This window comes from Neophocaena asiaeorientalis, unplaced genomic scaffold (genome assembly GCF_003031525.2).
Source record: "Neophocaena asiaeorientalis asiaeorientalis breed wild unplaced genomic scaffold, Neophocaena_asiaeorientalis_V1.1 scaffold230, whole genome shotgun sequence".
In the NCBI taxonomy this organism is placed as follows: Eukaryota; Metazoa; Chordata; class Mammalia; order Artiodactyla; family Phocoenidae; genus Neophocaena; species Neophocaena asiaeorientalis.
Window position 1 is genome coordinate 2707627 of NW_020175186.1, and position 27932 is coordinate 2735558.

Genomic DNA, 27932 nt, shown 5'->3' on the forward strand with positions numbered 1-27932 from the left:
TTGCGTTGCCTAATGACTGATTCATGTGTTGCTAATTCCCAAACTCTACTAAAAGTCCCAGTGACGGATGGACTCATAACTTTGGCACATGGATTGGTATAGTAGGTTGGTGGCCTCAAGCTTCAGTGACCCCCCTTTTCTACTTTATAGAGCAGAGCAACTCCTCTGTCTTATGTGAACCCCTCTTTCCATGCTCAGCACGCTGGGGGCAAGCATTGCATACTCCTGTTCCTTTAATATACCAGAGGATCAGGGATTAGTTATGACCTTGGATTTACATGTACAGTGCCCTAAAATCTGAGCCCATCCATTTCTCCAGTGCTCACTGGCTCTCTCCCATCAGTTTAGAGAAATTCTTATAGGCAAAGTGATGGCTAGGCTGTTTTTCCATCCTGGTTGGACCTAATTATTCCTGTCATCTTTACTAGTATATTGGACCTTGGTGTTCTGTTAATTAGGAAGGTAGATGTCTTGACTGGAATAAATGCTGCAAGATCTTGGTCACTCTCCTCCTACTTGATTTGGTTCTCAGGTGGGTCAGGTATTGTCAAGGTAAAGACAGTTGATGACAATAATGGTAGATTCCTTTCCATTCTTCTGTTTTATGTTGTTGACCCCTGCTTAACTTTTTGGCTTTGACTAAAGACCTCTTCAGTTGTTAAGGAAATGTTTCTAATTACTGTTAGTGTTTGGAACCTGGTAGGAAGCCTCTGTTTTTCATTTCTTCTGGAAGAATTTCTTTATTACTGCTTTGGTTCTCATTAGCAATATAAGTCTAACTAATAGTTAACCCCCGACACACACACTTTTTTTTCCTTTTGCTTACCTGTATAGATTTGAACTTGATTTGGGAGACATGCCACCTGGGAGGGTGAAGTTGCCCTTTAGTTATGAACCTTTTCATCTATCCATTAACATCATGTTACATATTTGTCAATTTTGAGGAAGAGGACTATTAATTTCAATACTTCACATTAACATTTATTTTTTATATCTTATGCTATTTTGTATTTTTTGTCAGAAAATTACTGTAATTTTAAAATGAAAAAATGTGAACATTTTCCTCTCCATTTATCATGAAAATATCCCACAAGCCAGGTAGTGGTCTAAAAAATTTGTTTTCTTACCTTCTGCTATATGTTGGGAGAGACTATGAACAATTATAAAAAATGATAGAAGGAACCTCAAAATAATTTGAATCTTGATTCTACCATTGGCAGGTGTGTTAGTTGTCTATTGGAAGCAGTGCACCCACCATTCCTGGCTCCCATTAGCTATTGAGACCTGGCAGAACCTGGGAGGAAATTGCTGGTACAAATGCTGTTTTGGGACTCTGATTCTCTCCTCATTTTTTGTTACATAGAATCACTTTATGAGGTACCATTTGTGGTATTATGCCTACCCTTTGTGTGTGAGGCCTTATTTTATTCATTATGTTGAGGTTGAGCGATTTTAGGTCTGAATCCCTGTTTCCTTGAACATGCTTCTCAACTCGTGTGCACGGGGCCTTGGGTCAGTGTATACTGTGGTACCACCTTGAGTCATGGTAATGTCCTCGGGCTTTAGTCATTTTTCTGTGATCATGGGGACATTCCACAATTCCAGAGGGCATGTTCATAAAGAGAAGGAGAAATGACTAAACATTAGAGCCCATTTACAGTCTAAGAATAGAACTCAGGGACTAAAACAGGGGTCACATACTGGGCATCTGGATGGGAGGCACTGAGAACCAAGTAGAGTGAATATCAACATTTAGAGCAAACACCCTCCTCTCTTTTCATTCAGCCATCTTCAGCACACTTGGGCTTTTCCTGTGGTTGCGTGGTGGCTGCCATAGCCCCAGACATGGTGTCCTCATACCAGCAACCCAAAGAAGGAAGGAAGAGGCAGGGGTTAAAAATCTTCTCTGTGTGAGGTTCTGTGTTTGTGTGTCTTTTTTTTTTGGTGATGATCATATGGTTTTTATTCTTCAATTTGTTAATATGGTGTATGACATTGATTGATTTGCATATATTGAAGAATCCTTGCATCCCCAGGATAAATTCCACTTGATGATGGTGTATGATCCTTTTAATGTGTTTTTGGATTCTGTTTGCTAGTATTTTGTTGAGGATTTTTGCATCTACATTCATCAGTAATATTGGTCTGTAATTTTCTTTTTTTGTAGTATCTTTGTCTGCTTTTGGTATCAGGGTGATGGTGGCATTGTAGAATGAGTTTGGGAGTGTTCCTTCCGCTGCAATTTTTTGGAAGAGTTTGAGAAGGATAGCTGTTAGCTCTTCTCTAAATGTTTGATAGAATTCACCTGTGAAGCCATCTGATCCTGGACTTTTGTTTGTTGGAATAATTTTAATCACAGTTTCAATTTCATTACTTGTGATTGGTCTGTTCATATTTTCTGTTTCTTCCTGGTTCAGTCTTGGAAAGTTATACCTTTCTAAGAATTTGTCCATTTCTTCCAAGTTGTCCATTTTATTGGCATAGAGTTGCTTGTAGTAGTCTCTTAGCATGCTTTCTGTTTCTGTGGTGTATGTCTAACTTCTCCTTTTTCATTTCTAATTTTATTGATTTGAGTCCTCTCCTTTTTCTTGATGAGTCTGGCTAATGGTTTATCAATTTTGTTTACCTTCTCAAAGAACCAGCTTTTAGTTTTATTGATCTTTGCTATTGTTTTCTTTGTTTCTATTTCATTTATTTCTGCTCTGATCTTTATGATTTCTTTCCTTCTACTAACTTTGGGTTTTGTTTGTTCTTTCTCTAGTTCATTTAGGTGTAAGGTTAGATTGTTTATTTGAGATTTTTCTTGTTTCTTGAGGTAGGCTTGTATAGGTATAAACTTCCCTCTTAGAACTGCTTTTGCTGCATCCCATAGGTTTGGATCGTTGTGTTTTCATTGTCATTTGCCTCTGGGTATTTTTTGATTTCCTCTTTTATTTCTTCAGAGATCTCTTGTTTATTTAGTAATGTATTGTTTAGCCTCCATGTGTTTGTGTTTTTTCTGTTTTTTCCCTGTAATTCATTTTTTTTTTCCTGTGGTACGTGGTCCTCTCACTGTTGTGGCCTTTCCTGCCGTGGAGCACAGGCTCCGGATGCGCAGGCTCTGCAGCCATGGCTCACGGGTCCAGCCGCTCCGCGGCATGTGGGATCTTCCTTGAGTGGGGCATGAACCCGTGCCCCCTGCATTGGCAGGTGGACCCCCAACCACTGTGCCACCAGGGAAGCCCCCCCTGTAATTCATTTCTAATCTCATAGCGTTGTGGTTAGAAAAGATGCTTGATATGATTTCAGTTTTCTTAAATTTACTGAGGCCTGATTTGTACCCAAGATGTGATCTATCCTGGAGAATGTTCCATGTGCATTTGAGAAGAAAGTGTGATCTCCTGTTTTTGGATGGAATGTCCTATAAATATCAATGAAATCTATCTGGCCTATTGTGTCATTTAAAGCTTGTGTTTCCTTATTAATTTTCTGTCTGGATGATCTGTCCATTGGTGTAAGTGAGGTGTTAGAATCCCCCACTATTACTGTGTTACTGTCAATTTCCTCTTTTATACCTGTTAGCATTTGCCTTATGTATTGAGGTGTTCCTATGTTGGGTGCATATATATTTAGAATTGTTACATCTTGTTCTTGGATTGATCCCTTGGTCATTATGTAGTGTCTTTTCTTGTCTCTTGTAACATTCGTTCTTTTAAAGTCTATTTTATCTGATATGAGTATTGCTAGTCCAGCTCTCTTTTGATTTCCATTTGCATGGAATATCTTTTTCCATCCCCTCACTTTGAGGCTGTCTGTGTCCCTAGGTCTGAAGTGGTTCCCTTGTAGATAGCATGTATATGGGTCTTATTTTTGTATCCATTCAGTGAGCCTGTGTCTTCTGCTTGGAGCATTTAATCCATTCACATTTAAGGTAATTATCAATATGTATGTTCCTATTTCCATTTTCTTAATTGTTTTGTGTTTGTTTTTGTAGGTCCTTTTCTTCTCCTGTGTTTCCCACTTAGAGAAGGACCTTTAGCATTTGTTGTAGAGCTGGTTTGGTGGTGCTGAATTCTCTTAGCTTTTGCTTGTCTGTAAAGCTTTTGATTTCTCTGTTGAATCTGAATGAGATCCTTGCCGGGTAGAGTAATCTTGGTTGTAGGTTCTTCCCTTTCATCACTTTAAATATATCATGCCACTCCATTCTGGCTTGTAAAATTTCTGCTGAGAAATCAGCTGTTAACCTTATGGGAGTTCCCTTCTATGTTATTTGTCATTTTTCCCTTGCTGTTTTTAATAATTTTTCTTTGTCTCTAATTTTTGCCAGTTTGATTATTCTGTGTCTCGGTGTGTTTTTCCTTGGGTTTATCCTGCCTGGCACTCTCTGCACTTCTTGGACTTGGGTGGCTATTTCCTTTCTCGTGTTAGGGAAGCTTTGAACTATAATCTCTTCAAATATTTTCTCAGGACATTTCTCTCTCTCTTCTCCTTCTGGGACCCCTATAATGTGAATGTTATTGTGTTTAATGTTGTCCTAGAGGTGTCTTAGGCTGTCTTCATTTCTTTTCATTCTTTTTTCTCTATTCTGTTCCATAGCAGTGAATTCCACCATTCTGTCTTCCAGGTCACTTATCTGTTCTTCTGCCTCAGTTATTCTGCTATTGATTCCTTCTAGTGTAGTTTTCATTTCAGTTATTGTATTGTTCATCATCTGTTTGTTTGTTCTTTAATTCTTCTAGGTGTTTGTTCTTTAATTCTTCTAGGTTTTTGTTAAACATTTCTTACATCTTCTCGATCTTTGCCTCCATTCTTTTTGCAAGGTCCTGGATCATCTTCACTGTCATTATTCTGAATTCTTTTTCTGGAAGGTTGCCTACCTCCACTTCATTTAGTTGTTTTTCTGGGGTTTTATCTTGTTGCTTCATCTGGTACATAGTCCTCTGCCTTTTCATTTTGTCTATCTTTTTGTGCATGTGGTTTTCCTTCCACAGGCTGCAGAATTGTAGTTTTTCTTGCTTCTGCTGTCTGCCCTCTCAGGTTCTGTGTTTTTAAGTTTGAAGAAAGTCCTTCTTAGAAGGTCCTTTGTAACCTCCTTGCCTCTCTCTCCATGCAGAAATCTTCTGCTTATTTTTCAGACCAGGATTACATCCTCTCCACCCTGAGACCAGTGAGATGACTGTCATTGGTTTGGGCTAATTGTGTCCAACCCCGGGATTTGGAATAGGGGGTTTGCCTTCCCTGGGACTAAATGATCTTTGTCCTTTGTCTGAACTAATTAGAGTTGTAGCAATAGGAGGCAGGTGTATGGGTGGTTTTGGGTGGGCAGAAAGCTATGTATACTACATTCTTTTTTGGTAAAATTTAGCTTATGGCCATTTACCCGGCTCTGTCTTCAGAATTTTCCTCTGGGTTGCTCACCACATGCCTGCCTGGGTACTAGAGACTCTCAAAGGCTGAGTTCATTGTTTCACTATAGCATAGAGAGGAGTAGATAACTTATGAACTGTTTCATGCAAGTTATTTTTTTCCCTGAGTAAGTGGAGTGAAAATGACCCATATTTTACAAACTATGATGAACACGACTGGCTTGCAAATTAAAACAAAATATTACACACATTGTCCAGGCTAACTTGAAAAACCTATTCAGGCTTTCAGTGGAAAAAGAAGCACAAAAGACTTTCAATTTTCTTAACTTCCTAAGGTAGTAGCAGAGATATAGTGTATTAGGGACTCCTGCTCTGCAGAGACTGCCGTAGAAATTGCCATAGAGAAGATATGGGAACTCCTGGCCAATCAATAGAAGATAATAAGACCCTTTGTCAGCTATGATACAATTCACGGGAGTTCGTTTCATTTTGCCTCGTCTGACTCGAGCAGGAACGTTCCCCATTTTGAGAATTGCTGTAATTGGACTTCGGTGTTTTATGAATCTGGTCTACTGATGCTTTTTTACCTTTGGGATGACATCTTCAATGGATTGGTCTTAAGTGGTTTCTGATTCATTAGCTTCAATTAGAGGTAGTATCTGAGGAAAGTACAGCAGTTGGGGTCTATTCATGATCTTATTGAATTTGGAGTCTATATAGAGCCTATAAACTTTTTCTTCCTGTAGTAAACAGTTACGTTGAAGAATAAAGAACAGTGTGATGCGTGTACACATGCAATCTGCCAGGCATAGAGAGTAGTACAAGTAGCGTTAAATAATGCCTCCTACTTACAGAGTGCTCTGAATTTTTCAAACTCCTTTTATATATATTGTACTCTTTGAGCCTTCAGTAAATCCCTGAGGAAAATGGTAACGTTGGCCACATGAACTCCATTTTGCAAGTGCGGACAGAAAGACTCAAAGAAATGAAGTAAAGGTAATACTCAACTCATTTCCCCTCCAGGGCTTTATGCCCTGACTTATGCTGCTCCCTTCCTTCCCATCCCCCACCCTGTTCCACTGTGGTATTTTTTAAAATATTTGCTATCTCCTTCATCTAATGAAATCTGAATGGATGTGAGATGTGTACCATTTCATAGCAGAAGATCTAAGAGCTATTACAGGGTTCCACCTCTTTCTCATAAACCTGCATTGTTCCAGAGCAGGGTCTCTCCTTTAGCTAGGGTTCAAGAATGAAGTCTGCATAGAGCTGTGTGACAGCTGACAGGTGATGAACACGTGGCATTGAGTGAGAAATAATTGTGTAAATCACTGAAACTTTGGAGGGTGAAATTACCTGTTACCTTTGTGTGACTTAGCCTAAGCCTATTGGTACACCTGCCTGAATTAGTTGACCCACATCTTGTAGTTTCAGAAGGATACCTCCAACTCAGTGCTCATGACTGAAAGTAATTTTTTATGGAGCAAGCATTGAGAGTTACTAGAAAAAGTATGAATTGTATGGATCATTAATAGTCTGCTCTGGCCCTGCTGCCAGGTAATAGATATTTTGCAGACCGCAGGTTGTAAACCAGTGCTTTATTATGGCCAATTCCAATGTGGGAAATTGGATTTCCCAATTAAGATGATGATGAGACAATGCAGGTCAAAATTTTAGCAAATTGTCTGGTATTTACTAGTGATTTAGTGGGTCACAACAGTTATCATCATCAACTTCTATCAATGTTTATGAGGATCTTTCTTGGAATTGGAAGATGTGTACTCATTGAGACCAGTACTTTGAGCAAGTGGGCTTCTCATGTCTGCATCTTTTGGGAGAATTGGAAGGTAGCAGGGGGAGAGTGTTCTCAGTAGGAAGGACCAGGTTTTATCAGCTCTGCCAAGAGCATATTTTTAGCAGTGAGGTACCAAGTATAATAATTTATAAAGATGAAGCTATTCCTTCCTTGGAGAAACACAAGTGGAGGTGAATTCAAGGATAATATGTTGTGGAACAAAATGAGTTTTATTGGTTTGAATTTAATAATGTCACGTAACAAAACTGCTGAGATGTCTGAAACACAGCAACTGATTAGCAAGGTGATTTATAACTTCTTTCGCATGACGGGCAGTGATGACAAAGGGTCTGACCCTTAGAGTGTTAAGAGGCTGGGAAAGTGGCAGAAAGGTCAGAGTTCAAGCAGAAAGAAGATTCAGAAGAACTAAGGGAGTAGATATTTTTTGGATGCGGTGGCTAGAGTGAGTGCACTGCCACAGAAACAAGCCCCTGTGAATTCCTGATGAAGAGAATGAATGGGAAAATGGTAAGTATGCTTAGTTATGCTTCTAATTCTCCAAGGGTTAATTAGGTAACCCTTGTTGTGAAATTTTATAAAATGCACACGCCTCATGATCCATGTAGCCTAGTTTATGCTCAAATCTGGGCTTCAGTCTCCTGCTTTGGACAGCACAGGGATCAAAAGCCTCTTTTGGATTATTCATGTTAGTAAAAGCTTAACTCTAAGCTCCCGCTCAAACTTATTTCCAGGGGTTCAGAATGTTTGAGATAAGAATACCTCGGGGTATCCTTTTTTTCCCCTTTCTTATTTAGCCTGCATGACTAATGGAGAGATCTTCTGGTATTCAGATATCTGGCAACAGTCTCACTGCCACCACCGCCCTCACCTCCCCCGTCAGCCTTCCCAGGACACAGAGATCTCTAGCCATTGCTTTGCGTGTGATAACCCACTTGCCCCTTTCCTCCTAGCAGGAGATAGAGCTGAGCTTTCTTCCTGGGCCTGGCTTTTCTTTACCTCTGCTTCTTTATTCCCAAGGCTGCTTTACAAAAGCATCTACTCCTGCTCTCCCACCTACTTAAACTCTTGCCTCTTCTTAATGACATCCCCCACCCCCATCCCTATAACTTTCTTTTTTTTTTTCCCCTATAACTTTCTTTTTGGAATTAAAACAGCAAAAAATATAGCCCAAATCCAAATCTTGGTTATTGCACTTGGGTTGAACCACGGGGTTATTTTTTCAGCTCTTTACTTAGGAAGGAGTCCCAGTCAAAGCAACTGGGGCAGTGGTCAGGACTAGAGGTTAGAGTAGCACTTGTCTTTTTTGTTGTTGTTTTTCAGTTTAGCCATGTTTTGAAACATGATTTATAAGATATTTGGAATTTTTAGTTATTTCTTCATGATAAAAATGTCCTGAGTGTTGATGCATTTTCTAAGCTAGCACATAGAAGCCAAGCGAACTCATCATGTAGCTGAACTACTGTACTACAGAGCTCTCCGGAGTTCCACGGTTCTGGGAGCAGAGGACCATGTATTGGGTTGGTCAAAAGTTCTTTCGGGTTTTTCAGTAGAATGTTACGGAAAAAACCCGAATGATCTTTTTGGCCAACCCAAATACTTTTCTCCCAATCTCCGTTAATGCCACTTTCATCCATCCTGTTGCTGAGGTCACTAGATGGAGAAGTCATCATCAATTCCATGCTGCCTTCACCCACAACATCTGCTACATCAGGAAGTCTTGGTAGTTTTACTTGGAAAATGAATCACGAATTGACCCGTGTCTTGCTCCGCCTCTAGTCCAAGCCTCCTTTATCTCATGGCTTGTGATTGCAATGGTGTCCACTCTTGCCCCCCATAATCCATTCTCCAAACATCGATCAGGGTGAGCTCTTAAAATGATAAGTCATATTATGCCACTCTTCTGTTTGAAATCATCTGATGGCTTCCATGCATCTTAGAATAATGTCCAGGATTGGTCCTGTGTAAGGCACTGTGTGAACCGGACCCTGCCTACTCCTCTGTGTTCGTCTCGTACCACTCTTTCCTGTGTTCTCTCTTCTCCCATCAGGCTCTAACGCCTTGTATTCCTCCAATAGGCTTGTGCAATAGTTCTTACTTGGCCCTAGGATGCCCTTCACCTAGATCTTTGCAAATCCCCTTTCCAGTCATCATTTAAGTTGTAGCTCAAATGGCACTCTTTAGAAAGGTCTCCCCTAACTACCCTCACATAATTAGCTCTGTTCCTACCCTCAGCTCCTCTATACCATTTTCATTTTATTTAATTATTTTATTTTCTTCATAGCACTTTCTAAAACTGTTTTCTTTTTTTTTTGCGGTACGCGGGCCTCTCACTGCTGTGGCCTCTCCCGTTGCGGAGCACAGGCGCCGGACGCGCAGGCTCAGCGGCCATGGCTCACGGACCCAGCCGCTCCGTGCCATGTGGGATCTTCCCGGACCAGGGCACGAACCCGTGTCCCTGGCATCGGCAGGCGGACTCTCAACCACTGCGCCACCAGGGAAGCCCTAAAATTGTTTTCTTGTTTGTGTTTTCCTGTTTAAAGGTTTATGATCTGACTTTTCCCTTTAGAATAAAAGCTGCAGGAAGGCAGTGACTTTATTTTATTCCCTGTATCTCCAGCACTAGAAAAGTGCTTAGGATGTGATGGGTGCACCAAACAGTTTAAAGAATAAATGAATGAATGAAAGTCTCTCCCCGATTCGTGCCTTTCTGTATCTGACACTGCTTTCTTGAGTCCAGATTGTCGTGTTAGTGTTGATCAGGGCTGCCACTTAGAATCTGTATTTTGGGGGCTGATTCTGCTCTTTTCTTTGCTAATACCCCACTCATGTAATGTTCTGACGCTGTCTGCTCACTTCATTCCATGTAAACTGCACTTCCATTATCTGCTGTAGATTGACTTTCTTCACCACATAGCAAGAGAGAAATTGTAGCTCTTTCTTAATTTTGATAAGAAGAGCATCATTAAAAAAATTGTTTTAGTTAGTTGCTTATAGAAAAAAAAAACATTCTCTGGGATTCAACAAAATAGAAGCTTTTGTTTCTATTCATATAGGCTTTGAAATGGATGCTTCTGGTTGGCAGGTGGCTTTTCTCAAAGCTGTGATTCAGGGACCCAGGCTCCTTCTCTCTCTGGCTCCGCCATGTGCAGCGTGGCTTCCCAGGTTTCCATGGTAGGGGAAAGGGAATGGAAGGTGATGGCCGGGAGGTTTTTATGGACCAGTCCTGGCCACATTCCACTTGTCTCAAACTTAGTGACTGGCCTTACCTAACTGCAGGAGAGGCTGGTAAATGTCCAGCTGTGTGCCTAGGAAGAAAAAGAATCTGTTTAGGTCAGTAGTTTTCCAGTTTTGCCACAGTTACTAAGTGATTAAAAAAAATCTCCTCCATTAATTTTATGCCTCTTACTTTTTGTTTATTTCCTGAATCCCCCCACATGTACCTCTGGTTTCAACTGATTGTGGGAAAACTTGCTCACGTGGAAACCAGATAGGATTTCACTATCTTGCGTCCCCTTTCTTGTTTGTGTTATCTCCAGGCTTCCCCATGGCCCTCACTGTATCACCTCATCTGCAATTGCTCTATCCCCATACACCTCATGTCCCGTAGTGATGCATCACTTCTTCCTTCCAAACAAAATTTACAGCTTCTCATGTGCTACAGTTCTGAGGTTTATGCTAGGAGGAAAACAATTCATGAAACAAGTTTACACACATTTGTAAATGATTGATATCTGTATAACATTCCCAGAGGTAAATGTATTCTTAAAAGAGGATACCTGTTAATTAAGAAAACCCCCAAACTGTTAAATTTCAAGTAGCACAGCAAAAGAAAGTGAAAAATTAAAGTCACTTGAATGTGGGAGAGAGAGATCTTGGCAGGAGAGCTAAGCAGGTTGTCCGTGCCTCAGAGTTTGCCTTGGTAGTCAGCTATCCTCAAATATTCCTGCTTTGCAGAATTTTCCTTGACTCCATTTTTTTTTTTTTTGTTTTTTGACAACTCCCAGGGCAGTGATATAGTGAAAGAACATGAACTAAGGATGCGGAGATCTTGAGTGATCCTGGCTCTACCTCTTACCATCTGGGTGATCTTGGAAAGTCACCCAGTTCTTTTGTATTTTGATTTTCTCATGGTCCAAACAGGACTTTTAAACATCTTCTAAATAGTACTGGTTGCTTGTGCAGGTTAAATAAGGTGTTGAATGTGAAAGTATTCAATATTTTGTAAACGCTAGAGCAGTGTAGCTCTGTACTGTAACTTACTGATGATGATAATTACATATTTATACATTATGTAATTATTCATCGTTATAGTAACAATAAATATTTTCACCTTTGGCAGTGCTTGGACTAGAACTTAGCCTTCAGGTATTTAGGGTTGAGATATACTTACACACACACATGCGTGTGCATGCACACACATACACACACACACACAGATTATATATCTAACTGTGATGGTTAATTTTATGTGTTAATTTGGCTGTGCTAAGGGAAGGCCAGACAGCTGGTAAAACGTGGTTTCTGAGTGTGTCTATGGGGGTGTTTCTGGAAGAGATTAACATTTGACTCCCCTTACCAATATGGGCAGGAGTCATCTAATTCATTGAGGTCCCGGATAGCACAAAAGAGCAAAAGAAGGATAGATTCCTTCTTTCCCTTGAGCTAGGACATCCATCCTTTTCTGCCCTGGGACAGTAGAACTCCTGGTTCTCAGGCCTTCAGACTCCAGGACTTGTAACAGCAGCCTCCTGGTGTACATGCCTTTGGACCTGGACTCAGTTATACCACCCACTCTCCTGGTTCTCCAGTTTGTAGATGGCCTATTGTGGGACATCTAAACATCCATAACATAACATATGTGTTACAATGTCTCTATGAGGTATTGAGCCAATACCTATAATAAATCTCCTTTTATGTATAAATCTACATGAGAATGGAGATACGGCTGGTGGTCAGATGGTGAAAAACATTGTAAGCATGCAAAGGAGTCTGAGTTTTATTCTGTAGGCCAGTGTACACGCATGTAGGATGCAGACATAACAGCAGGTGAGAAATTGGATCCATTGGGGTATGGAAAAAACATTAGAACTTTCATTTAAGTTTATTTTCATCTCATCCTTTAAATTTCTATTTTGGTATAAGTTTTATAATGTACATCATATATTAGTATAATAACACATATATGTATTTTATTAAATAAATATTTTCATATAGGAGGTACATGTCCCAAACTGGTATCAGTGAAGATACATGATTAAAAGCAGAGATCACCGCTGTAGGCCACAGAGAATTTAGTGGGGGATCAGAGGTGGGGAGGACATTACTGAATTGATACGTTAGGAAAGTCAATCTCATAGCCACATGGAGGCAACGCTGGCTGGGGAGATGCTGGGGGCAGAGAGCCAAGTTAGGTAACAGTGCTTCCATAGTGGTGTCTGCATGGGTTCTCAGACTTGGCCACAGTGGATGCCGAGGAAATAAAGCATCATTAAATCAAAGAAATAAGCTTGTCTGGCCTTGCTTGGTGTCTTTCCTCAAATCCTCGCAGACATGTTCCATCTGATTCTTGACCATGACTTCCTTCTGAGAGCTGGGTGCCCTAGTGTCTGGTGTTTTCCCAGGGGAATCTTCCTTGCTGTGCTCTTTGGTGAATCTATCAGAGGGGCTGGATGGTACACAGAGGCAAAGCCTGCAAGGATGGTCTTAGATTATTTTCCGATGATGTACTTTCACCTTTGGCTTACTGTGCAGTAATTTAAGACTTCAGAGTGTCTCCTTGAAAGACATTATGCATATATTATGTTGTGTACAGTCCTTAGCATTTTTATGTAGCAAAAAAGAAAGGAAGGGGAAAAAAATCCCTGCTCACTTTCCAGGGACAAGTCAAAGTTTTAGAGCTTTAAATGGAAATGGGAATTTAGTAGACTTAAACATTTTTGGTTGTTTAAAAAATATATACCTCTTGTTTGCTTTGTTATGGAGCGGAGGCTGGCACACCATCGTAGAGCAATTATACTCCAATGGAGATGTTGAAAAAAGGAAAAAAAAGAAAGTAAAACATTAAAAAAAAAAATATATCTATATACCTCTTGGCTATCTCCAAGATGCCTAATATCTAGACAGGACGGAGAAGAATTCAAATCAGTGAGTTTTAATTGTGCCCTTGGTATTATGGCTGGTATAATGCCTACTGTGGCTTCTGCTTTGTTATGAAGCTTGCCTGGGAAAACAAGAATTGTACACTCAGAATAATTAGGGAAGAATAGCAGGGGGATAATAGAAAGATTTGACTCAGATTAAGTGCACTTGAATTAGAAATCCTGGCTTTACCATTATTTTTGTGAACATAAGCAGGGAACTTCATCATTTTCCATTCCACTTTGTAAAATTAGTGTGCCAATTTTTACCTTATTAGTCTCTTTTAAGAATTGTTATAGGAACTCAAGTGAGCAAAAAGGTCTAAGGTAAGATCTAGTACAAAATTGGATTTTAGTTAAATGTTACGTTTAAGTGTGGTAAATGCTCATTTAGACATAATTCAGTCTTGCAATCTATGGTTCAAGATATGCGTCAGTGAGTAGTAAGGAAGAGGAGGTCTAATTCCTGTAACTACCAGGAAAGATGCTGTAAGAGAGGGGTTTTGCAAGGTTGGGATTGACTGGGAAGGTAAGTAGGGGATGCTATGGGGCATTCAAGCAGAGACACTAGGATGAGATTCAGTTAGTGAAACCAGAGGGAGGGTAAGAAGGAGATCAGTGTGAGAGTTGGGAGGAACAACATCTTTCAAGATCTGGAGGTACAAGAGAGGTGGGAGTTGGAGAGTGGTGAGTGCAGAGGGAGGCATCCTGTAAGCCTGTGAAGTTCAGGGTCCACACTGAACAGTGGGAAGTTGCTGAAGGGTTTAAGAAAGATGTGATAAGATCTGATGTGTATTTTGAAAAATCATTCTGTCTGCAGTGGGGGACGGAATATAACAGCAAGGCAGGGACTCCAGTTGTCAGTCTGTTGGAGTCATCTAGGCAAGGTGTCGTGGTGGACGTGGAGGTGGAAGAAAGGGCAGGAAGGGAAACTGGCAGGATTGGTTGATGGAGTGGATGTGAAGGGTAGATTGGATATTATCTGAAAAGTGGAATTAGAATCAGTTCTCTGGCTGCTTCATCTACAGCACGGCAAACTCTAAGGGCTGACTTAGTGGCTTCCTCCTCTGGGCTCTGGTAGTGTTTTGTTCAGACTTGTATTAGAGTGCCTGTCACACAGGATGTTAATTACTTTTTTTTTTAAACAATAAACTTTATTGCAGAAGTACACTTCAAAATTTGGATGGGGAGTAGAAGAGAAAAAGGGATGGTGAATGCTGAGGAAAAGAAAAGAGGAAGAGCCCACCCCTCTTAATTACTTTTTAACATATTTTCTAGGTAAAGAGCTATTCAAAGTTCAGGGCTATGTCTGACTCGTCTTTGTATCCCCAAGACCCAGCCTAGGGCTGGAACATGCTAAATATACAGGGAATACTTTCTGAATGAACCGATGAATAAATGGGGTCATGATTCCCCATGAATAAACTTCAGGGCTCTATGGCGTCTTTCCGTGAAGGTGTTTAGCAGCTCATAGAGAAGTCTTGTTAATTTCTTTGCCAGTTTTAAAGTGGAAAAAGCGACCTTGACACGTGTTCCAATTGTAGCTTGCACATCTTTACAGGAGCCTTCCCCTCCTTTTATAGTATTGAAAAGATTTGCAGAAAGCCCAGTGCTAGCTAACAGCTTCTGAGGAGCTGCGGCAGAGATTCAGGGACTTCTTCCCATTCACTTCTGGCTATTTATCACTTTTCTTGCTGCTACTGAAATGCTGAACTTTGTCTTTTGTTGTTGACACCTGGCTCCTCAAAAATCTAATGGGAACTTTTCTGAGCCAAACGAAAGGAATTTGGTGTAGCAGGTAGATTAGAGTTTACCTGTCAATGCCTCTAGCATTGTGCAAACTTAGGTTTTGCATTTGACTGACAAGGTAATAAATCTATTCGTTTAGGGTTGGGAAGAAAGAAGGGAAATGGGCATTCACCATGTAAGGTTCATGGGGGCTGGAACTGTTGCTTGTTTTGTTCACTGCTGTATCCCTAGCACCTAGGACAGTGTCTGGAAGAGAGTGGCTACTCAGTTAAGTATTTATTGAATAAGTGAACGATTGGTGGTAGGAAATGGAACCCTCTCAAGTATTTGATAGTTTTCCTTTGTCTAGAAAAGCTTAGCATTTGTGCTAGGCAGGTCTTTATACTTGTTATATTATTTAATCCGAACTGACTCTACTTGGTTAATAAAGAAACCCAACATCACACATCATTGCTCTGTAGTAAATGACAGAGACAGGACTTAATCTAGGGTCTTCCTGACACAAAAAGTAATGCATAGCCTGATGGCATTATCCAGAGGAAAAATAACTCCAGTTGATTCCTGTTATACTTTTTTTTTTTTTAATTTGCCGAGACACATCTGCCCAGGTGTCCATTTTCTCCAGTTCTAGTCTGTGTCAAATTTTTTACACAGAAGTAATATTATATTTCTGACACACCAGCACAGCATTTTGTGGTGAGCAGGGTAAACAGAGCATCCTTTCTCAATTGCAGACAAGCTGTGATAAATAGCGATTCTTAGGATGCTTGGGGATCTAAATCTAGGGTCCTCCTGACACAAAAAGTAATGCATAGCCCGATGGCATTATCCAGAGGAAAAATAACTCCAGTTGATTCCTGTTATACTTTTTTTTTTTAAATTTGCCGAGACACATCTGCCCAGGTGTCCATTTTCTCCATTTCTAGTCTGTGTCAAATTTTTTACACAGAAGTAATATTATATTTCTGACACACCAGCACAGCATTTTGTGGTGGGCAGGGTAAACAGAGCATCCTTTCTCAATTGCAGACAAGCTGTGATAAATAGCGATTCTTAGGATGCTTGGGGATCTTTAGTTAGCTCTCCCTTCCTGGGCTACTCTTCTGCAAATCCATAGGAGACTGGGCAATTTCTCTCACGTCCAGGTTTTATTGGTCTGGGGTGTAGGCAGTCAAACGGAATCTGTTTAATGTGAAGTTTGAAATGCTTACCTTTCAAAAAGATAAGTGGTTTTAGTACTTTTTCTGTTCCCAATATCTCAGTGTACTTCCACAAAGTGGATTTTTTTCCAAAGCCTTTTCGATGAGTTGCAACTCATTAGTAGTGAATGATTATCTACTATTATTCACTAATGCTGTTCCCATACGTGATCAAAATTAGGGGCTTCTTTGAGTCTTCTTGGATATATCTCAGTGCATTGCCTGCCTTCTTCCCCAATCCTTTGTTAAGAGCTGGGCCTCGCCTGAGGATGCAATTGAAATCCACCACTCATTATGTAATTAGTTCTGGTATAGCTTCAAAAGTAGACTGTCCTTGTTAGCGGTTACGAATATTATATTTGAAAGTGAAAAACTCAGCCTGAACACTATACACACACACACACACAGTGTTCACGTTGTTTTTTTTCACTTTTGAACATAATTTGTAATATATTTTAGTACAGACAATAAATGTCCTCGACATACAGTAATTGGCCAAAGCGCACTGGAATTTAACCGGTTACCTAGTGACAGGCAGGCAGTTTGGTTTCTACATCCCCACCCAGCTTTGTGGCTATCCGTTGGTCACTGAGTATTGAACCCCTCTTGTTGATCTGGAGGGATCATCCCAGTGTCGCAGTTGTGCTCACTGTAGCATTTGTAAAGTTTATTCCACTTGTCCTAAGAAGGGAATGATTCCTTTGCTCATATATGTTTCAAACATGTTGCATACCAGAGATAGAATTGCATTCAGTGCTTTAAAAAGCCCTTAGAAAACTGTGTTTAACCTAGCATCTGTTCAACTTATTTGTACGTGAAATCGTCTTAACACATGAAAGCTCTTATTCCATGAAACTAGTGTTTTGTGGAACACATTTTGGAAAATGGTCCTTAATGTGTTTTACTATCTAAATTATAGGCTCTACTAATGTTTACAAATCTGGGGATTCCCAGAAATTTCTGGATATTTATATTACAAATGTCAAGATTTCATATTATGACTCCAGTGAGTTGTAAAAGTTTAAGAAATCTTCTTTAATGTGAACTCCTACAAAATCTGTTTTTTCTCATTAGGAATTTGTCTAACCTATGCATCACGAATCTATTTTTTTCAGAATAATACTTAAGAAAATGGTTCATCCTCTTCTTTTCCCTCATTTGGTAAAATTTGGGTTTGATATTGCTGAATATGTGACCATTAAGTGTATGTATGAGTAGAATAAATATAACGAATATTTGTGTAGTGCATTGTAGTTTATCAAGTGCTTTAATATATTTTATTTCCTTAATCTTCTATCAAATCCTGTACAATATGGATTGTCATTTTAAGACTATTTCATAGATGAGAAACTAGGATCCTCTCTTAGAACATACTCAAATTGCTTTTTGAATACTTACTGGACACAAGGCACTCTTATTAGCATGGAGAGTAGACTCCAAGAGGTCAGGGGTCTTTGCTTCCTTCACTGCTAAGTTTCTAACATCAAGCCTCACCTGGAATGTAGAAGCTAATCTGTTGTAACGATTGGGTGCATCAACGAATGAATAAATCGTAGTAATCATTGCTGCTAATATTTATTGATATATTTTATATAATTACTTTACGTGCTTTTTCATATTATACCCTAATAAAAATATTGATATTCTCATTTTACAGATGAGGACCTAAGGCTAGGCAAAGTCAAGTGGCTTGCCTGAGGTTACCCCATTAGTTAAGTAGTAGAGTTAGATCGCTTAGCTTCTATAATCCTATTATCTCTGCAAGAGGGAATTGAGGCTCAGACGTTATAATTAAACCTGTATCTTTTTATACCTAAGCCAGCTGTTTTTATACAAAACCACATCATTAGATCGAATTCAGCCCCACGGTAAACAAATAATGGTGCTGCTGTTGCCACTGCTGCCAATTACCATGTCTTCAGCATCTATTCAGTGACAGTCGGTGTGCTTAGCATCTTACATGCATTATTTCACTTAATTCTTACAACTCTACAAGCTAAGGCACTACTTTTATTTTCATAAAACCACAGCTTGGAGAGGATAAATGAGTTACCCGAGGTTACTCTGTTAATAAATGGTATGCCCGCAACCCTAATCTCAGACTGTATTTGTCTCCATGACAAAAACACAAAACAACAACAGCGACAACAACAAAAAAACCCAGAAGAAACAATCAGAGGAACTCAGTGAGGTGTTTTATCTGTTTTTACTTTCTCTTCTTATAGTGGGCCCCGGGAGCATAATTTGGATCCCTTCTGTAGGAAACAGTTTGGGCAGTTTTTATTTCACAGTCCTAGACCACACAGTTAAGGAACGCCCTCCTGGATTTCCTAGATCCCTTTCCTAGTTTCTCCCAAACGGAGAACTTCACGGAAGAACCTAGATGAATAGCAGACCTGGACCTATCACCTTCCTGCTCTCATGCTGTCATCCCCTTCCTCCAAGACCCAGGAGTCCTCCCCTCGGCTTCCTTCCTTTCTCCTTAGGTTATCCTGCAAAATCAGCTCCTCTCGTTTAGCTGTCTGCTCCATTTCCCTTCTCTTTCTAATCCCGCCAGTTTCCTCATTTTCTAATTATTATCCACATTATTGATGCTTAGTGCGTAGTCTAATAGGACATTTTGTTTATAATGACCACAGGTAGTTACACTTCAAAATGAATGAATGGGATTCGGCAGGCCCCTCCATCATATTTACTGGAGGAAGACAAAGGGTTTAAATTAACGGATTAATTGGAAACCTCTTAGGTGCACTTAGTTTCTGGTTGACTGAACCAAGTTCTCCTCTTAAAAGGTCAGTGAGTTTTTCCATAATTTTTAGCTGCTCTGAGAAAGGAACTGTAAATCTGTTTATTTGCTTTATAAATCTTCCTTCAGCTCATTTAGTACAGGGTCGAACATCATAAATCCATGGCTTTCCTCTAGAAAAAGAAAAACAGGCCATGTTAACCTAAAAGGAAACCTGGTCTAATAAAACTATAAGAAACTGTTAATGTCAACTCTTCCTGACTGGAAGGTATAAGAGAGAGTGTGTGTGTGTGTTTGTGTCCACACACACATACACATGTATATACGTATGTATGATTTGAAAAGTCATACCACTGGGCCTGCTGGTATTATGTAAATAGCATGTTTTACCATATTTTCCAAGGGAATGAAATCATCTTTTTATTGAAATAGTATCTGCTTTAACCCAGGCACCTTAGAGTTGGAAATAATAGAAAACATGGTCAAACTAGTTAATGATGTGCTTGGAGACTTGGAATTTTTGATTATCTGAGGGGAAATCTTGGGAACCCTTGTGTGCCCCTTTGTTGTTGAAAAATCTTTCAATTCCTGAATCCCTTTTCTGGCCTTGGACTGCATGAGGCTGTGCTCCTTATTGATTTCTGCTTGGTGACTGAGGTTACTCACAAGGCCACCAGCTATTCTTGGGCATCGATTCTCGGCCTCTTCTTGTTTATCATGCTAGGTGTGTATGGTCAGGTTGAGGCTCATTGCCTCTAGGCATGTGTACATGGAAACACAACTTTGGAGGTGGTTTTTGTGCCCTACTGTTAGCATTTGGGTTTTTTCTCCCAAAGTGGTACCCAGCAAAAGAAGAATGGGATCTTCTTAAAGTCAGAGAGGGTGTCTTATTCATTGATGCAACTCCAACACCTAGTACTGCTCATGGCACACTGGTTAGAAACTGTGTTTTCTAAGTATTTGATGACTTAAAATAGACGTGTTTGAATCACTGAGGTTTTAAGTATTTTGGATAGCTGACCTCTCTTCTTCCCTCCCTTTCTTTCTCTGAGTTTACTGAGCGCTTCTTGTTCTCAGATACGCTGCGGGCACCAAGACTACCAAGAAAGGAGATCAGCATCTCCTGACCTCCTCTCTCACATTAGACATTGGTTGCTTTTACACATGTCCTCTTATCTAATGGTCCCAATACACTATACAGTAGATTTTATATTCCTCATTTTTAAAGATGAAGATATAAATTCCAGAAAGATGATAGCTAGGATCGGCATTTAGGTCAGCCTGTGTATACACGTTCCTTTATCCCTGGGGTTCCTGAATGCTGCTGGGCAGTAGAATCTCCTGGGAAGTTTGGTGAAGATTCAGTTTCTGGGCACCCTTCCTGGACCCAGAGTCTGTGCAGAATCTTTAGAGACCCTAACTGCTGAGAGGTTTATGATGTATCCCTCATAGATAAGTCATTACTTTTGAAAATAAAATTATAGAGTAGGTATAAAGAGGTCCTATAAAGTTCTTAACTTTTCTTGGGATGACTAATGTATAACTTAAGAAAGATTACGTATCAATTTATCTTTAAATTTCGTACTCTTGCATGTACTGTCTCTCTCTTTTTCCTTTACTCCTTTTGCTTTCCTTGTGCCTTACCCCATAGTCTGACTATTGGATAAACTCAGCAATTCCCAGACCCTGGGATTCTGATGCGCAACTGTGGAGCAGTTCACTAAATATTTTGGGTTCTATGCACTTCTAGGCACTAAACGTTTGCCATGGGACATGTTCTGGCCAAGGAGTTTTAAGCCGAAGTCATGTGTGTTGCTTCCAAGCCAGAGTATTTAATTTCTGTGTAAGAACCTCCCAAACCCCTTGGCAACAGCAATCCCAGATAAGGGCAGTTTTGTTAGCCTAGATTCCTGTATTACAGTAATCTGCACCCACCTCCTCTGACCTGCACTGGACACGTAATGTGAGTTACATTAACTTTTGTTGTCTTTAAGCTACTGAGATACGGGATCGTTTGTTATCCCAGCAAAACCCGTGGTAGCCATATGTGGAAACTACCCTTCTATATTATCCAAGACTCTTGAAAGTGAGTTTTAAAGGCTGAGTAGTATTTTACCAGGCAGATAGGGAGGAAAAAGGATATCAGCCAGAGGAAATGCAGATGTACTTTGACACCTTTATTTATCAAATTCTTAATTTTTGTCATTTTAGAGGATTGTGTAGAAGCTGAAAAAATAATTTTAGTAGGGAGCATGAATTCTCAGCTGGGGATATCATAAGGCCCATCAAAGGCATTTGGGTATGACAGAAAATAGGCTGGAGAGAGGGCACAATGTGATGGTGAAATGCAGTTGAGTAGTTTATTATACCTAGAACATTAATTAAATGTGGGGAAGTGGTGGAAGATGAAGCAATTTAAGTTAATAGTGGCCTAGAATACAGCCACTATAGAAAAGAGTATGGAGATGCCTCAAAAAATTAAAAAATAGAACTACTGCATGACCTAGCAATTCCACTCCTAGGTATTTATCTGAAGAAAATAAAAACACTAATTTGAGAGGATATATGCATGGCTGTGTTCATTACAGCATTATTTACCGTTGTTAAGATATGGAAGCAAGCTAAATGTCCATCAGTGAATGAATGGATAAAGAAGATGTGGTGTAATATATATACACACACACACACGATGGAATATTATTCAGCCATTTAAAAAGAATGAAATCTTGCTGTTTGCAACAACATGGACCTTGAAGACATTATGCTAAGTGAAATAAGTCAGACAAAGATGAATACCATATGATCTCAGTAATTTGTGGAATATTAACAAAAGAAGAAAGCAAGCTCATTGGTAGTTGCAGAGATGGGAGATGGGCAAAATGGGTGAAGGGAGTCAAAGGTACAGACTTCCAGTTATAAATTAAATACGTCATGGAGACGTAATGTACAGCATGGTGACTGTAGCTAACACTTGTATTGCATATTGTAAAGTTGCCAAGAAAGTAAATCTTAAAAGTTCTCATCACCAGAAAACAGTTTTTTGTTAACTATGTAAGGCGATGGATGTTAGCTAGACTTACTGTGGTGATCATTTTGAAATACACGCAAACGTTGAATTATGATGCTGTACATCTGAAACTAAAATAATGTTGTATTTTAATTGCACCTCAATTTAAAAAGTGTAAAAGAAAAAAAACAAAATACAAACCAGTGCCTAGGAGGCATCCCTCTTCTTCTGAGCAGAGCAGTGCCACATTAGGCCTATTGTCTTAATTTTGCGAATAGTTGGCAAAAATCATCAGACCTTTGACAAACTCAGTTAAGCTTAAGACGTTTGACTTGGCCCTATTCCTATTTCTCTCACCTCTGGTTTCCCTTAATAATAAGCTAAGCAAATGTAGGTATGTGTTAGAGTTTCTAGCCAGAAAATTTCCCCCTGAAAAAGCAAGGAAGTAAGAATCCAGTAATGATGGATAAGTGTGCTCGTTGTATGATTAGATTTCTTTGATATACAAATAGCAGAAATCCAAACCCAAAATGGCTTAAGCAGAGAGCATTTATGGACTGAGATAACTGAAAGTAGCCTTCGGGCAGGGATGGATCCAGGGCTCAAACAATCTCACCGGGACTCTGTCTCTTTATCTCTGGCTTCTGTTGGTTTTATTTACAGGCAAATCTATTCTGCTACCCTCAGCTTCAAGCTTGCTTGCTAACTAGGTAATCCCGGTCATTTTAGCAAGAATCATAGAATTGAGTATAATGCGTCTGGTTTAGGTCCAGTACTTGGCCCTGAACCACTCATGGTATCCTTGAAGCTATAACATACTGATTAGCCAGTCCTAGGGTACAGAGTGGAAAGTGACAGCAAAGGTCATCTCTACTCAGTCTACATGGAGAGGAGAGGTGGTTCCTTAAAGGAAACTCAAGGTGTTATATCAGAAGAAATGGGGGATAGATTTTGGGTAGGAAAAGACAGTAGCTGTCCTCTACTGTGACGTCTTTCAAGTTTGCTGATGAGGTTTTGCTGTAAAAATGATGGTATGGTTGATAATGATTACTCAGAGAAAGCCCTGAATTGAGATTTAGGAGAACTGGATTTAAATCCCCAGTTTCTACGCTCTGGCTGTGTGATCCAATCTCTGTGTACCTTAGTTGCCTTACCTGTTGAGTGGATGAAATGATACTCTGCCCGATGTTGCTATGCAGGCAGTAAGATAGGATATTGCCCACGTGGTATCTTTAGAGATTGTCCAGCCCCTTCATTCTGCAGGTGAAGAGGGTTAAATGACTTGATCAAGGTTGTATAGTCACCAAGGGCAGAATCAGAAGTGGAGTCTCTGTCTCTCAGTGTTAAAGCCAGGATTTTAGTAACAGTTGTGAAAGCGCTCTGGAAGATTTTAAAAATTATGTGTATGTGATTTGCTCTTTCTAAAAAGTTGTTTGTATGTGGAATTTTTGTTCATGAAATAATTTTAAAAGGCAGAGCTTACTAATTGAAAGGATTTCTATAGTTAATCATTTAGAATCTTCTTGTTAAGTGAAAAAAACCTCCACCCAATTTACCTTTGTTTTGGTAAATATTATATTTTTTTACATACCACCTTTACTTCGAGTAAGGTCAGATCTGCTAATTCTGTTATTTTAAGATGACATCTTGATTTTCATTGTTTTTAGCACAACGTAGTGGGGAGAGAGCAATCTTAGGCAGCAGAAGGACTGGCTCCAGTTCTGCCTTAGCTCCTGTTAAGCTTTGTGACAGGGGCAAGTTACGGAGCTGCTGGTCTTCATCCTTTGTGGTGTGTATTATTGCCCACGGTAGCATTCGAAGCTATTCAGTTCCCACCCCACCTGCACCTTCTTAAAACACATTCTCTACTGTGGCGCAACATTCTGGAGTTCTTGCTCCCTCTCGGCTCACTTCCATTCTTCAGCTGTTAAGCAGTGGAGATGGAGTTCCGCAAGGCTTGATCCTAGACATTGTCTCTGCTCACTCCCTGTTCCTTGTCACTGCCCCACCCATCTGCATCGGTGCTTCGCTTAGCTCTGATGGATGATTGACTAACACCTTTATACTGGACCCCCAGCCGAGACCTCTCATCTAAACTCCACGCCTTCGAGTCTGATGGCGTATTTGACAGCTACTTAGATGTCTCAAAGGCACCTCAAATGCAGTGTGGCCAAAACAGATGTCCCGTGTTCCTCTGGAACACCTGCTCTTCTCCTAGTATTTCCTCCATCTGTGAGTGATGGCACCAACCATCTTGTTACACAAGGCACAGATTTATGAGGCATCCTTAATGTTTTCCTTTCCTTCATCCCAGTATCCAATCCATCGTCAAGTTTGCTTGATTTTATCTCCTGAGTATCTTATCAGTCCATCCGTTTCCATCCACATTCCCTGCCTCCCTTTAGTCGCAGCTTTCCTTGTGTCTTATCTCGACTGTGGCAGTGGCTTCTTAATTTCCTCCTTCTGGCTTTTTCCAGCGGGTTTTGCATGCTGCACAGGGAGCCATCTTCTCAAAATGCAAAACGTATCATGCCATCCCCCTTGCCATAGTGCATGGATTCCCACTGCTTTAAGGAAAAAGATGCACCCTTATCATGGGCCATAAGGCCCTTTAGGATCTCTCTTCTGGTCTCACTTTGCACCATGCTCCATCTTTCTATTCACATGAGCAGTCTCTCACTAACAATCTGTAGCATCCTTTCCCCATTCCTTGTAACTTCTCCTTTGTTACCTTCCACCTTTTCTTCAGATCTCAGATCAATTACTTCTCAGGTGACTTCACCATCAGGGTCAAATTTTCAATATACACTCTCTTAGGACCATATATATCTCCTTTTTATGCACCTTCACAATGCTAATTTTATGTTTGCATAATTTCTTGATTCTTCCAGTGATTTTGCCCTTGAACATTATATCCCTAGCACCTAAAAAAGTGTTGGACGTATTAGGTGAGTAAAAAATATTCGACCCTCTTACTTTCACCCACGTGTTGTGAAAATGCATGACCTCTGAAGCCAGACAGATCTGAATTTATATACTGGGTTTGCTTCTTACTTGTTACCTGACTTGAGTGAATGACTTGAGTTCTCTGGGTTCTCGGTTCCCTCATCTGCAATGTGTGCTAGTAATTCTACAGTATACGTTGGAATCAGATGAGATAACATAGTAACCCACCCAGTAGGGGGCCTGATGCGTGGTAGAAACTAAGAAAATGTTCATTCCCTTTCTTCTCCCCTCCAGCTCTCCTTAGAGTATGATAGGTTATTTTTTACAAATGTCGCGATGCTCTTCTCTTTACATTTTTCTGATCTTTACAGCCATCTCCTTTTTCCACCTGGGCTGGGCATCTGCATGACTCCTACTGGATTCTGTTCAGTTCATTAGTGATGAGTCATCACCATCTCGTGTCCTCTCAGTGGTCCATCATGCAGAATCACATGGCACCTTAATAGCCAACATTTATGATGATGGGCCATTTGTAGGGAGATGGGAGTAATTTGCTTAGGTTTAAAGGTACATTAACTCGCTTTGGTCACTAAGACTCGAGGATTAAATTTTTTCCGAGTCCCCAGATGGCATCTCTACTTGGGTCATCTTTGATTTCAAACCCGATTTCAATAAATTTTTAAAAATCCATGTTGTACTGACCGAGTTATTGGTTCCCTCCCAGTTATGTTGATTCCCTCAAGGATCTGGGTTGATTAAGTCAGCTCTGTTTGCTGAAAAAATCAGTAATGTAACTTTTTGATCTGATTTACCTGGTCAACTCACCAGAATGATCAAACTAGTTGTCTTGAGTACCTGTGAACAAGAGGAATGGATGTGCCATTAGGATGATGAGGTCAAATAAAGTTACTGTTCATTAGGTATATCCTGCTTTGTTCCATAAAATGTTTGAGGTCGCTTACAAGAATATAAATGAACGGTAAAATCATAGAAATAAATGTAAAATGAAAATCCCACTAGACAGTGAAATCATGGCTAGACTAGAAATATAGAAGGAAATGTTATACCTGAATTTGTTGGCAATAAGCCTTATATAATTACTAGAATTGGGCGGCACACGTTGTGCTGAGCAAAAAAGGAACCCTGATCAGTTACAAGATTCACACTGTAACAGAAATTAGGGCATTTCAATGGAAGAAGGAGCCTTTGGATTCAGGGCCAGGCTACTGCTGTCTTGTGAGGCTTTGCTTAGGAACTTTCACCTCTTTGATCTCTGTTTTCTTCTTTGTCATGAGGCAGTTGGACTCAGATTCAGAAGTCACACTTTGGCATCCTAGGTGCCATATTTGGCCTGCAGATGTTTCTCTCTGGCTTACAGGGCACTTTGGAGACTTTATTTGATGCCTCTTGACAAGGTTTGCAGGCCTCCAGTTTGCCACATTCCTCTTCACTCCCTCTTGTGGTACACCTGGTTCTCTTCTCTGGAAGCCAGGAAGCCCCCGCCAGAAAGCAGACCAGGTGATGCCTCGGGCTGGTCTCGAAAGACTGGATGTTTGATCAGGACTTTTCAGGGTCCCAGGACCCTCCTTTCCCATTCTGCCATTTTACAGTCCTGTCCCAGGTCCACTTCTCTCCCCAGACATTGACTGTCCATGTTCCAGATGGGCATGAGAGGGAGATTGTCTGGAAAGATGGCCCTTGTCAGCTGGCCACTCTCACCTTCACCCCTAATTTGAAGATGCTTATCCTGTCAGTCTCCTATCTCCCCTTGAGCTCTGGGCAACTGTAATCTTCACCTTCTCAAGGACCCCGAAGGATCGGGTTTTTACCAGGTGCTAGTGGCTCATGAACTTCATCCTGCATCAGAATCACCTGGAGTCGGATGGCCAGGCTCCATCCCCAGAGTTTCTGATTCATTAGGTCTGGGGTGGGGCTTGGTAATTTGATATTTTGACATGTTCCCAGATGATGCACCATCCTCCCTCATTCCAGATGGCAAAAATATGCTTTGAGAACCACTGTTCTATACATTTGGGAACCTTTTTACCTTCTTAAGTCCACATCAATAAAACAAATGGCTGTAGACATCATGTATGCCTTACCCTGCAATGATGGAAAATTATCTCCCTCTCTAAGAGAATCAGAGAACAAAGTTGTGGCCAGGTGGCTCTTCTTTTCTTTACCCTCAATTTTATAACCTTCACTTACATAACATTATGTAAGAAATCATGTAAATAAACTTCAAAAATTACAAAATTTGTAATTTTGTTATTTGTTATTTTTCAACTGGATTGAAGGATTAAGTATTTTAAAGAATTAATCCAGAAGAAAGCTACTGAACGTATAATGCAATATTTGCCTAGTACAAACTCTGGTATATGGAAGGCAATAATCAAAATGGCTTTTTTAATAGATAAGAAAGAAACCACACAGGGCTGAAACATTGCCTAATTCTGATGAAAAAGGCCAAAGCCATTTTAATTAGATTTTGCTCTAGATACATCCTACTTAATTTATTATTCTCCCTTTGTAACTCTCCTCAACTAATGTGAGCTCAGTTGTTATGATCTAGTAAAAATCTGTATGGCGTCGGCTCTGGAGCCAGACTGCCCAGGTTTAAATCCCTTCTCTACCACTTACTAGCTGTAGATACAGAGCAAGTTACCTAACTTCTTTGTGCCTTATTTTAACTCATGTGGATAATGGGGATAATAATAGCTCTTACATCATACCATTGCTTTAAGGGTAAAATGAGTTAATATATGTAAAGGGTTTGGAACGATTCTTCACACATATGTATGTCAATGTTATAATGGTATTCTTGCCTTCTCCAGGGCATGGTATATTTTGTGGAAATTACTTCTCGATTTTGATATATTGTTTTCCACTTAATAAAAGAGAAAACTAAAGCACAAAAAAGACTGGAATTTGTCTGTGTTTACAAAGACTAGTTACCATCCCCAGCTCAGCCTCCTGGGCTGAGCTGC

General features: G+C 40.1%; 1 protein-coding gene across 3 annotated transcripts in view; it reads left to right on the top strand.

Annotated features, from left to right (window-relative positions):
* Positions 1-27932, top strand: part of NELL1 (neural EGFL like 1) — an 844123-nt gene that overhangs the window by 223861 nt on the left and 592330 nt on the right. The window lies entirely within an intron of this gene.